This window comes from Corvus hawaiiensis, chromosome 2, assembly GCF_020740725.1.
Source record: "Corvus hawaiiensis isolate bCorHaw1 chromosome 2, bCorHaw1.pri.cur, whole genome shotgun sequence".
Taxonomy (NCBI): Eukaryota; Metazoa; Chordata; class Aves; order Passeriformes; family Corvidae; genus Corvus; species Corvus hawaiiensis.
The window spans coordinates 97,527-110,095 of NC_063214.1; the positions used below are offsets into that span (position 1 = coordinate 97,527).

The following is a 12,569-nucleotide window of genomic DNA, read 5'->3' on the forward strand; positions in this document are numbered from 1 at the left end:
CTTAAAAAGCAGGGACAACAGGGCTTCCCCCTCAGCGTAAACCTCAGGATGATGAAAATGCGGGGGGGTTACCCCCAATTCAAACCCCTAAAGTGGCAAGACCCGTGCTCTCCCCTTCCATTTAAAGTGGAACGTGGGAACTCCCTATCAACTGATAACCCTAACACCATAGAAAAGGCAGGTTTTCCTTCAATCAATACCCTTAAAGTCATAAGTGAAGGGGCATCCCCCCAGTTTAAACACAGGCAATAACGAAAGAGGAATTTCTTCCGGCAATTTACACCCCTTTTGTCCTCGCAACCCCCTTTTTTTTTTCTGGGGGTACTGGCGGGGGAGGGGGGGGGGGGGGCGGGCGTGTCGAGGGGTTGGCAAGATGAAATCAAAAGGAAAAAGGGGAAAGGAGAAAGATCCCCCTTGCAAATCCATACCGTGGCTCACCTGCTACTCCCCGGCACAAAGGTTCATCCCTCGGCACCTCATTTAAGCAACGCTCCACATCCAAGCGCTCCCCCAGACCCTGGGAGACGCTCTCACCGTCCTTCCGTGAGAGACACCCCCCGCCCCCCAGGAGCCCGGCATAAGCGCCTCTCTTCCAGCATCGCCGTGCAAAAGTGAGCTGAGGAAACCCCTCCTAAAACAGCCCCCGGCAGGAGCCGCCCTCTCCTCACCGTCACAGCTCACACCTGGGGCTGCTCTGACCCCTCATCATCCTCACAGCTCACACCCGGGGTTGTTGCCAGTCCCAGTGTGAGGGCAGGTGCAGAAAGGATTTGCTGCTCATTCCCTGGACAGCTCATCCTCTGCACCTGACACACTGGGGCACCGGGCTTTCCTTCCTATGGATAACAGATATTTGATGCAAGTTGCAGGTGAACTGTCAGGGTTGGGTTTTGAAATACTTCTTTAACTATAAAAAATTCTGTAATTATGCATGTGATTTTTGACATTTGATATACAAGACTAAATCTCTTGCTGGTTTTCGAGTATGGCATTGAAAGTCCATGTACTTTCTCTTCTTTCCCTGTTCCAAGAGAGTTCTTTGGAAGCTTGTGTTATCTGTGAGAAGGTTGCAACATCAGAACTACTGATTCCAGTGCCTTTATCTGAACTTGATGTATTGTTATCTCTATTATTGCTTAGATGCAGTGTTTTAAACAAAACTAGGAGGCTACAAGAGCAAATTGAAGGAAAGGGTTGTAGAGAAGGAGCAGAGAAAGAATGTGGAGAACCCGATTTAGGATTGAAATCCATCAGTCTGCTGCTTCAGGCTCCTTACAGGAGGTGGTGAAGGAGTTTGGTAAGGAACTTTCATGTAAGCAGTAGTGTAGGTTTGCAGAGGTGTTTGGCAGCACCAAGAGAATTTGCTACAAATCATACCTCTCAAATAGCAATTTACAACAACACAATCATCCCAGTTCTTATTTCAGCCCTAAGCTCTATCTGAAAATCATCAACCAGAGGTATTGTCCTGTTTGTTGTCCTCCTGTTGTGCCACTGCCGGAGAGTATCCCTGGCCTCTGAGCTGAGCTGTAGGGCTATTTGTTCTTCCTGGAAGTTCTTGAACAGTGAAAGTGCTCCATAAGCACTTGTCAAATAATAGCCTCCTGTGAAGGACAGCAAGGGAAGAACGTCTCAGAGTGGTCTCAGTCACAGGTACAGACCGTTTTCTTTGAGATGTATAAATACATCCAGAGAGGCACCCAGACACACACACGGATATACAGAAAGTCCCTTTATTCTATGGCCAAAATATTTACACACAAAAGGAAAACAGCTCATTGGCCTGCAAAACGCTGGAGTGTGTATTCTCAGCCACTGAGACGCATTCAGTGGTTGCATGTGCTCCATATGATACAGCGGTGCCCGTGGCTGGGTCCACTCATGCTGAGGAAAGCCGATTCCTTAAAAGACTCCTGTCTCTCCTTTACTCCCACGTGTTTATTCCTCTACTCTTGGAACACCAGCTTTATTTTAAATGATTATCTAACAGGGTTTTGTCTTCTTCCCAAGCTTCAGAGGTGGATGAAATAAACACGGCTGCTTAAACAAAGTAAAAGACAATCTACCGGTGTTCATCAACATCAAAGCAACCGCTCTTAGTGGCAATAAAGCAACAATTGAGTGTGAGATTTGTACTCTGCAATCATCCCAAAGGGTTGCCTTTGTTTTTAAAACAACAACTGGTCTGTCACCTTTGTGGCATTCCCCATAATGTCCAACTTGTTCGGGAGATGGTGTGTACAGTCCTGCATACTCCACCTTTATTACACAAACAGAGAACAAATTAAAGCCACAACAGAGTTGCAATGTACAAAAGAAGCTGCAGGTCACAAAGTAAAAGAGTCTCGACGGGAGGTAACGGTCCGCAGCAACAGGAGACCCACTGTCTGTCTTATCTTTTCCAAGTCAGCCATTTGGGTGGGAGTGTCCAGCTAAGAGGCAGCACAGTCTGTTCAGAGGCGTTCAGAGATGCGTTCTGTACACAGGGTAGTATTTTCTGTATTACCGACAGTGTCCCCTCTCAGCCTTTAGCTTTGCAACAAGATTGACACACAAAATTCATGCAAGACCCATTAGATAAATTGGACAATACATTACAGTTGAAATGCACAACCCCAAAGCACTACACAATTTTTTCTGCACGGTAGAGCTGAGCTAGTGCCAAAGACAGGCCCAGCCTATGGACAGACTTCCTTTGCGGCATTCATAATAATGTGACTTAATAGTCCAGGAAAACTTTCGGCTTTTCAAGCGCGTTACTGATCTCCAGCTTCACATCTCAATTATTTTCCATGCTAAGATTCCTAACAATGTGCCCAAGGATGCTCTGTACACCAAGCAAGGAGCACACTAGTGCCAGACTGGAGGAATCGTGGCATGAATTCTCCCAGGCATAATGGCATACAAGAGGATACAGCAACTTCAGAAAGCCAAGATGCAGCAGGAATAGGAAACACATACATATACCTAAACACGCAGCTAGGCTTGGCCGCAAGAACCTTTAAACTTTCTCATAAACTTTTTAGATTCTGGGGCCTACCGGAGCCTTGCAGAAAACTTGTTTGTTAAAAATGCTACCATGGAAACAGCAAGGAGGCAGATTTCCTTGCTTCTAGCAGACTTAAGTCCTCATGCAAGTAATGCCTCAAGAAACACATTCCTAGGGCTCAGAAAAATACTTTGTGAGAAGCAAATATTGGAAAGAAGTAAAAATCATTAAAAGGGAGCAATATTTTCAAAGCACTTCCCCAAAGGTGCAAAGAGTCCCCCAGAAGTTTTCACACAGCACCTAACCCAAGTCTCATTATGTGCCTCACAGTGAGCTGAGTGCTGCTGCCCTATAAGTACTCTCAGGAAATTTTTCAGGCACAAAAGGCTAAGGCCACTGGGCACCTGCACAATGGATGTCCTTGCCTGCAGAGTCAAAACGGGTTAGAAACAACGTATTTGCTCGTAAAGCAATGCACAGCAGCACATTTTCAGGCTGCTAGGGCTTGTGCTCTGCGAGCTACCCAGCAGTGGAAATGATTAGGACATTGTCCTGCTACACTACTAACATCACTGTCATTAGGTCTCCCCTTAACAGGATTTCTACTCAAACAAGAGGAACAGCAACTGTGCTGTGAGGAAGAACATCCCCTCACTAGTCCTTCAGGGGGTTCTAGTAAAAATAAAAAAAATCCATTACCTTCTCCATACACCAAGGATGGATCCAGCCACTCTGTCATGTATTCGATTTCAGTCTCCAGCTCATCACACTGGGCTAGGGCCTATGTCAACACAGGCAGGAAGTCATCAGCTCCATACGGCCTCCCTGGGTTGAAGGGAATGCAGGCAGTGAGAGACAAACCACACTTTTTCACCAGTTCCCGTGTTTGAAAGGAAAGCACTCTTTTGTGCCTTCTCGAGCCAGCATGTCTGTGTTACTCCAGAACCCCCTGGAGTCACCAACGTGCAGCAAAGAGAACGTCGCCTGACACTCACTGCACGGAAGACCGGCTCAATCCTGTCCTTCCAACAAGCACGAATCTTACGATGCACGCCTTGAGGCATGCAAGGGAAATTTAGAGAGTGGGCTCACCTTGGCACCAGCTCAACCAGTGAACTGGTGGAAAGGCTGCCATGCCAGACACCTGCACCGCTCTCATTGCCTGAGAGATGATGGATAGGCGTTTTCTTTATACATCCAGGGATAACATCCACCTTCTGGAAGCGTCCAGACACCAACACCAGTCTCTGAGTATGAATCCCACAGCAGAGAAGCCCAAGTATAAAAGCCTATTAGATTTGACAAGGAAATTCAACTCATTTCCTTGGCAGAGAATAGTCAAAAACACCAGTGAGCAATGGCTCCTGTACCTGAAGGGAGCCTACAAGAAAGATGAGGAGAGACTGTAAGGGCCTGGAGTGACAGTGACCCACAAAGACCGTGCTGTACCCAGGCCCGTCCGTGGTCCTGGCACTTTTCCTGCATTTTGATTTTCTGTTCAGAAGTCACTATGTGGCCAAATCTCTGGGTCTGGCTAAACGGTGCTTAGTGCACAACTGATGTGATGGTCACTCGGAATCGCCCAGAGCAGGAGCCAACTTGCAACTCTGGTGAAACTCAAGTGACACCAGCTGAGGCACACGCTCCAGATAACACACTGTGGGTGTGCCAGGGTCAGGGGCAAATGGTCAGGGCTTACCTTCTCCTGGTTTGAGGCCCGGTTTGGCAACAACACAACATTCCAGTGCAGGATCAGTGCCAAAGGGAAGGGCTGCGCAGATGCCCTGAGCCCGTCTCTGCATCAGCAGCAGTGGGTGGGTGGAACTCACCTATTTCCAGATTCAAATCCCTTTGTTTGTCACTCCTGCTAGTTTCTAGGCTCTGAAAGCTCATTTCAGCTGTTGAGTGACAGCACTAGCTGGTCCGTGGATTTAAGGAAGCAGACAGTCTTTGGGAATGTGTGTTGCCATTTGAGACTTGTCCAAGAAAAGGGGCACAGGGGGACAGGAGGAGGACAGGTGTTAGGGACCGAGTCCGGAGAGCTGGCCGCATAAATGACATGTACACCAATATGATTAAGCATTGTTCTCCCCTTATTGTTCAACTATGCCAACTTACATCTACTTTTGCAAAGATTCACACCCAGTCCCTCTAGATGGCCTCTAATGAGGGGGGGAGCCGGGCAGCTGTATACCTTGCCAAGGACTCTCAGGGCTGCCTGCAGTCAGGGGCCTGTTCAGGGGCTTTTCCTCAGCAACCCTGGGTTGTCCAATCTTTCCAGGGGTATCATATGCCCTTGTTCCATAAGGAATCCCTCTACAGACAGGGAGTTGTCACCTGCCCCGTGCTCATGGGCTGCAGGGGACACCTGCACTGAGGAAAAAATGGAAATGGGAAAGAGGGAAATGCAACCGGATGGGACGCAACTCTGGCACCACACCTCCTCTTGTTCCTGCTGTCCTGGAAAGCCCCAAGTAAATCCAGTGCCTCAGACCTTGCATCCCTGAACACCAGGAGAGCTGGTGTTTTATCCAGATCCCAGTGCCCTGCACAGCTGCGCTGACACGAGCGCAGGCCGATCGCTCCGCCCAGCACCATCCCTCATTTTCCTCCCACGGCTCCCCAAGCGGCCCCAAACCACCCCAGCGTGTCTATGCCGGGGCCAGGGCCTGCCCCGAGCCCGACCAGAGGCTGTCACCCAGCCCTGCACCAGCTCCCACCCCCAGGAGAGCTGGGAATGCACTGAGAGCTCGGCTCCCCGGGCTCCCCAGCACCCAAACCGGTCCTCACACACACAGAAATGCCCAACCTGCCCCTCTGGGCACAGCCAAACACCACAATTCCATCATCCCCAAGGAACTCTGGCACTTGCCTCTTCACCTCTGCCCATTTCCAGTAGCCGGGGCTAGGACCGGCCTGTCAGAAAGAGCATTCCCTAGCCAGTTCATCCCAGCCCAGAGGAGAAGAGGAGCCTGTCCCTGACCCACACCATGGGCAGGACGAGGGGGGCCCTAGCTGGCTTTGCCTACTCCAACACCAAAGCTCTTGGTCCCAGAGATGGGGCGAGTTCAGTGGTTTTTCCTGTCCTGAAAGAGAGCAGAAAAGGGAAGTTAATCCCACTGTGGAATCCAAGACTCCTGCATTTCATATTTCTGCTCTGATTGCTCACCGTGCAGTTTTATCCATGGGAAAAAAAAGGAGAATGTCACCATATCAAATAAAAAGTTGATTAATCCACGTAGGGGCTGTGGAGAGAAGGATACAAAGGAACTTTTCCATGATTTTGGGGCTTGAAGAGGGAGTGAATTTCCCTCGAAGCTGGGAAGGGCCTGAGCATGATAAAGCAAAGGAGCAGCTTCATCTCTCCCTGGCAGAGAGCTCTGGGCTCCATTATGGATACAAATCAATCCCAGCAGGATTTCAAAGGGTTTCTTTAGGATGTCAGGTCCCTCTTTATCAGATCCCTGCTGGGATTCAGGGCCTGCCTGGTCACGGGGTGCTTTGATAAGGGCTGGATTTAAATCCCAGATCTGAGAGCAGACATGAAAGTTCCCTGGGTTTCTAAGGGTTGAAAAGCTCGAGCTGGATTCGCTGCAGAGCTGAAAAGTCAGGATAAGAGAGAGCAGGGAGTGGCCAGCAGGCTCAGGCTCCTGATCACGCCCCTGAGATCTATGGGATCCATGGGATCCATAGGATCCGTGGCCTCTGGCACGCTGCTCCAGCACCCTGCAGGGTGACTGACAGCCGGGCAGGGGAAGGAGCCACCAGCAGCTCTGCGATGTGCACCATCCTTCACCTTGCACGTGGCCTAAACAGCCACCAAGCACCGATGGACTGACTGAGCCGAAAATATCGGCGAGATCTCAGTTTGCACTCCAAATTCCCTGCAGCCTGTTCCCTTCCTGATCCATCCCTTGAAGCAGCAAGAGTGGAATTCCTCCCGTGGTTGCTCTTTCCCTCCTGTTTTCCACGCAACAAGAAAAAGCAGCCACGTGAACAGGAGTAAAAGCCCCAAACCCACAAAAAAGCACATTCTCAGCATCACTAATCCCTGCCAAATTGCCAGGAACCTTCCAAAACTACATCCAAGCTTGGAAACAGGGAGCCAGTTGTTTGTTTAAGCAGCTATTGATCCAGTCTCTTCCAGCTAATTAAACTATTCACTATTTAAACTCATTAAACTGCTCATCCTGCTCCTGGCAGCCAGAGGCAAAGAAGAAATCGTGTCTAGATTAAATGGTGATGGTGAATGTGCCCATGCCAGTCCTTGGAGAGGTTGGAATTGCATCCCTGTTCCTCCGCTCTCTTTTCCGTCCTTTTTCCTGCAGTGATTCCCACCCGGATTCCTCAGCTCCAGCTCTCTGAGCAGCCTCACGGGGAGCATTTCATCCCCTTGGAGCCAACTCCATTTGTTGCATCCTTCATGCCTCAACCACCCCTAAAAGCAGGGAAGTGCTGATGGGCAGTGCAGCTGCTTCCACTCGGGAATGTTTCCAGTGGAACAGCGAGGGAATTCTGAGACGCTTCCACCCACTGCACGTTATTGCTGGATAAAAGGTGAGGCAGCAAAGGATCAACAAAGGGAGATTTCAGCAAGACAAAGTCCAGACAGAGAGGCTGCAAGTGTTGCTGGGGCTGCTAAGCTGGGAAAACTGCAAGGTCAGGCTGTGGGAACATGGATTATACTGAGGTCTGGAACCGGTGTTGGGAAGAGAGGGAGAAGGAGAAGGAGAAGGAGGAGAAGGAGAAGGAGAAGGAGAAGGAGAAGGAGGAGGAGAAGGAGAAGGAGAAGGAGGAGAAAGGGCCCAAAGTAACTGCACAGCGAATTTCCTTACCATGAGCCAGGCTCATTCCCTGAGCTGACCAATATCTCTGAGCTCCCCTTCATGGCACAGCCCTGCCAGTAAAGAACAGAAGTTCCTGCTGCTCCCACTGGAATTCTGTAGCGTGCCTGGCATTCCATACGTTCTGCTGCCTGAGAATTCCTGCAGCCGTCCTTGGGAAGAGCAGTTCACTGCCACAGGAGGAACAAGAGGAAAGCAGTTGCCACTCTCAGGTTCTGTGCTCTGTAAAAAGTAAAACCAGATAAGATCAAAGCTCCATAAAGCTGGAACCATCTCCAACCTCGGGACAGCCCTTCTGTGGGAAAAGCGTGGATGGGCAATTAGGAAGGAGATCATCATGCACATAGGCAAGGGGGGGGGAATTAAATTCTGTTGCTTTCTGATTGAGGCCTGCTTCAATTTGCAGCCTTTATAATATCAGTTTAATGGGACTTTTTGTGCTTTAAAGAGGTTTTTATTAGCTGGGGGTTGTCCCTGCCTGGACTGAGGCACAGCACAACGAGTCTCCTGCCTCCTGAAGCCGTGTCGTTATCCCAGCATCTGAAATTAAAAACCAGCACTCTGGGAAACCTCTCTACTCTGAGGAGAAGTGTGTTTGGGTCTGTGGAGAGCCTGGAACAGCTCTGAGAGACACCAAACATCCTGTGGATCCCAATGAACAGCAAAACATTCCAGCAGCTCCTTCCAACACCGCCCTTGTAGGGAACTCTGTCACCCCAGTGGGTATTTGTGGGAGTAAGGAAGAAATCCCACTGATGACCTCAGTGTGATCACCTCTGGTTCGTCTGGGGATAAATCTCCTTTATCCTTCTGGGAGAATAAAGGAATCCAATGCTGCCTTAATCCCCTGCTCCTCGGAGTCTGGATTTCCAGAATCCATCTCCTGGCCCAGCATGGGAAAGGTTGTCCAGCGCTGGAACAGCTGCCCAGGGCAGTGGTGGAGTCACCAACCCTGGAAGTGCTCATAAAATACATGGATATGGCACTTGAGTGTTCATAAAATACATGGGGAAATACATGGGGAAATATAGGGATAAATACAGGGGGAAATACGTGGATAAATATATGGATAAATGTATATGGATAAACATAGATGGATAATCCACGGATAAACATATGGATAAATATAGGGATAAATATGTATGGATAAATACAGACCTTGCCTCCCTGAACACCAGGAGAGCCGGTGTTTTACCCAGATCCCAGTGCCCTGCACGGCTGCGCTGACACGAGCGCAGGCCGATCGCTCCGCCCAGCACCATCCCTCATTTGCCTCCCACGGCTCCCCAAGCGGCCCCAAACCGCCCCAGCGTGTCTGTGCCGGGGCCAGGGCCTGCCCCGAGCCCGACCAGAGGCTGTCACCCAGCCCTGCACCAGCTCCCACCCCTGGGAGAGCTGGGAATGCACTGAGAGCTCGGCTCCCCGGGCTCCCCAGCACCCAAACCGGTCCTCACACACACAGAAATGCCCAACCTGCCCCTCTGGGCACAGCCAAACACCACAATTCCATCATCCCCAAGGAACTCTGGCACTTGCCTCTTCACCTCTGCCCATTTCCAGTAGCCGGGACTAGGACCGGCCTGTCAGAAAGAGCATTCCCTAGCCAGTTCATCCCAGCCCAGAGGAGAAGAGGAGCCTGTCCCTGACCCACACCATGGGCAGGACAAGGGGGGCCCTAGCTGGCTTTGCCTACTCCAACACCAAAGCTCTTGGTCCCAAAGATGGGGCGAGTTCAGTGGTTTTTCCTGTCCTGAAAGAGAGCAGAAAAGGGAAGTTAATCCCACTGTGGAATCCAAGACTCCTGCATTTCATATTTCTGCTCTGATTGCTCACCGTGCAGTTTTATCCATGGGAAAAAAAAGGAGAATGTCACCATATCAAATAAAAAGTTGATTAATCCACGTAGGGGCTGTGGAGAGAAGGATACAAAGGAACTTTTCCATGATTTTGGGGCTTGAAGAGGGAGTGAATTTCCCTCGAAGCTGGGAAGGGCCTGAGCATGATAAAGCAAAGGAGCAGCTTCATCTCTCCCTGGCAGAGAGCTCTGGGCTCCATTATGGATACAAATCAATCCCAGCAGGATTTCAAAGGGTTTCTTTAGGATGTCAGGTCCCTCTTTATCAGATCCCTGCTGGGATTCAGGGCCTGCCTGGTCACGGGGTGCTTTGATAAGGGCTGGATTTAAATCCCAGATCTGAGAGCAGACATGAAAGTTCCCTGGGTTTCTAAGGGTTGAAAAGCTCGAGCTGGATTCGCTGCAGAGCTGAAAAGTCAGGATAAGAGAGAGCAAGGAGTGGCCAGCAGGCTCAGGCTCCTGATCACGCCCCTGGGATCCATGGCATCCATAGGATCCGTGGCCTCTGGCACACTGCTCCAGCACCCTGCAGGGTGACTGACAGCCGGGCAGGGGAAGGAGCCACCAGCAGCTCTGCGATGTGCACCATCGTTCACCTTGCACGTGGCCTAAACAGCCACCAAGCACCGATGGACTGACTGAGCCGAAAATATCGGCGAGATCTCAGTTTGCACTCCAAATTCCCTGCAGCCTCTTCCCTTCCTGATCCATCCCTTGAAGCAGCAAGAGTGGAATTCCTCCCGTGGTTGCTCTTTCCCTCCTGTTTTCCACGCAACAAGAAAAAGCAGCCACGTGAACAGGAGTAAAAGCCCCAAACCCACAAAAAAGCACATTCTCAGCATCACTAATCCCTGCCAAATTGCCAGGAACCTTCCAAAACTACATCCAAGCTTGGAAACAGGGAGCCAGTTGTTTGTTTAAGCAGCTATTGATCCAGTCTCTTCCAGCTAATTAAACTATTCACTATTTAAACTCATTAAACTGCTCATCCTGCTCCTGGCAGCCAGAGGCAAAGAAGAAATCGTGTCTAGATTAAATGGTGATGGTGAATGTGCCCATGCCAGTCCTTGGAGAGGCTGGAATTGCATCCCTGTTCCTCCGCTCTCTTTTCCTTCCTTTTTCCTGCAGTGATTCCCACCCGGATTCCTCAGCTCCAGCTCTCTGAGCAACCTCAGGGGGAGCATTTCATCCCCTTGGAGCCAACTCCATTTGTTGCATCCTTCATGCCTCAACCACCCCTAAAAGCAGGGAAGTGCTGATGGGCAGTGCAGCTGCTTCCACTCGGGAATGTTTCCAGTGGAACAGCGAGGGAATTCTGAGAAGCTTCCACCCACTGCACGTTATTGCTGGATAAAAGGTGAGGCAGCAACAAAGGGAGATTTCAGCAAGACAAAGTCCAGACAGAGAGGCTGCAAGTGTTGCTGGGGCTGCTAAGCTGGGAAAACTGCAAGGTCAGGCTGTGGGAACATGGATTATACTGAGGTCTGGAACCGGTGTTGGGAAGAGAGGGAGAAGGAGAAGGAGAAGGAGGAGAAGGAGAAGGAGGAGAAGGAGAAGGAGAAGGAGGAGAAGGAGAAGGAGGAGAAGGAGAAGGAGGAGAAGGAGAAGGAGAAGGAGAAGGAGAAGGAGAAGGAGAAGGAGAAGGAGAAGGAGAAGGAGAAGGAGAAGGAGAAGGAGAAGGAGAAGGAGAAGGAGAAGGAGGAGAAAGGGCCCAAAGTAACTGCACAGCGAATTTCCTTACCATGAGCCAGGCTCATTCCCTGAGCTGACCAATATCTCTGAGCTCCCCTTCATGGCACAGCCCTGCCAGTAAAGAACAGAAGTTCCTGCTGCTCCCACTGGAATTCTGTAGCGTGCCTGGCATTCCATACGTTCTGCTGCCTGAGAATTCCTGCAGCCGTCCTTGGGAAGAGCAGTTCACTGCCACAGGAGGAACAAGAGGAAAGCAGTTGCCACTCTCAGGTTCTGTGCTCTGTAAAAAGTAAAACCAGATAAAGATCAAAGCTCCATAAAGCTGGAACCATCTCCAACCTCGGGACAGCCCTTCTGTGGGAAAAGCGTGGATGGGCAATTAGGAAGGAGATCATCATGCACATGGGCAAGGGGGGGGAATTAAATTCTGCTGCTTTCTGATTGAGGCCTGCTTCAATTTGCAGCCTTTATAATATCAGTTTAATGGGACTTTTTGTGCTTTAAAGAGGTTTTTATTAGCTGGGGGTTGTCCCTGCCTGGACTGAGGCACAGCACAATGAGTCTCCTGCCTCCTGAAGCCGTGTCGTTATCCCAGCATCTGAAATTAAAAACCAGCACTCTGGGAAACCTCTCTACTCTGAGGAGAAGTGTGTTTGGGTCTGTGGAGAGCCTGGAACAGCTCTGAGAGACACCAAACATCCTGTGGATCCCAATGAACAGCAAAACATTCCAGCAGCTCCTTCCAACACCGCCCTTGTAGGGAACTCTGTCACCCCAGTGGGTATTTGTGGGAGTAAGGAAGAAATCCCACTGATGACCTCAGTGTGATCACCTCTGGTTCGTCTGGGGATAAATCTCCTTTATCCTTCTGGGAGAATAAAGGAATCCAATGCTGCCTTAATCCCCTGCTCCTCGGAGTCTGGATTTCCAGAATCCATCTCCTGGCCCAGCATGGGAAGGGTTGTCCAGCGCTGGAACAGCTGCCCAGGGCAGTGGTGGAGTCACCAACCCTGGAAGTGCTCATAAAATACATGGATATGGCACTTGAGTGTTCATAAAATACATGGGGAAATACATGGGGAAATATAGGGATAAATACAGGGGGAAATACGTGGATAAATATATGGATAAATGTATATGGATAAACATAGATGGATAATCCACGGATAAACATATGGATAAATATAGG

General features: G+C 50.0%; 1 protein-coding gene and 1 long non-coding RNA gene across 4 annotated transcripts in view; both read right to left on the reverse strand.

The window, feature by feature from the left end:
• LOC125320914 overlaps window positions 1–12,569 on the reverse strand; it is a 204,400-nt gene that overhangs the window by 80,046 nt on the left and 111,785 nt on the right. The gene's annotated exons all lie outside the window — the stretch shown is intronic.
• LOC125320952 lies at window positions 1,718–11,453 on the reverse strand. 3 transcript variants are annotated; one of them, XR_007201370.1, is made up of 3 exons: window positions 11,430–11,453; window positions 3,689–4,278; window positions 1,718–2,532 (listed from the first exon to the last, which is right to left on the reverse strand). It is a non-coding gene; the product is annotated as an uncharacterized LOC125320952 (long non-coding RNA). The 3 variants fall into 3 exon arrangements; XR_007201371.1 differs by lacking the exon at window positions 11,430–11,453 and having other exon boundaries at window positions 3,689–3,814; window positions 4,082–5,265; XR_007201367.1 differs by lacking the exon at window positions 11,430–11,453 and having other exon boundaries at window positions 3,689–5,265.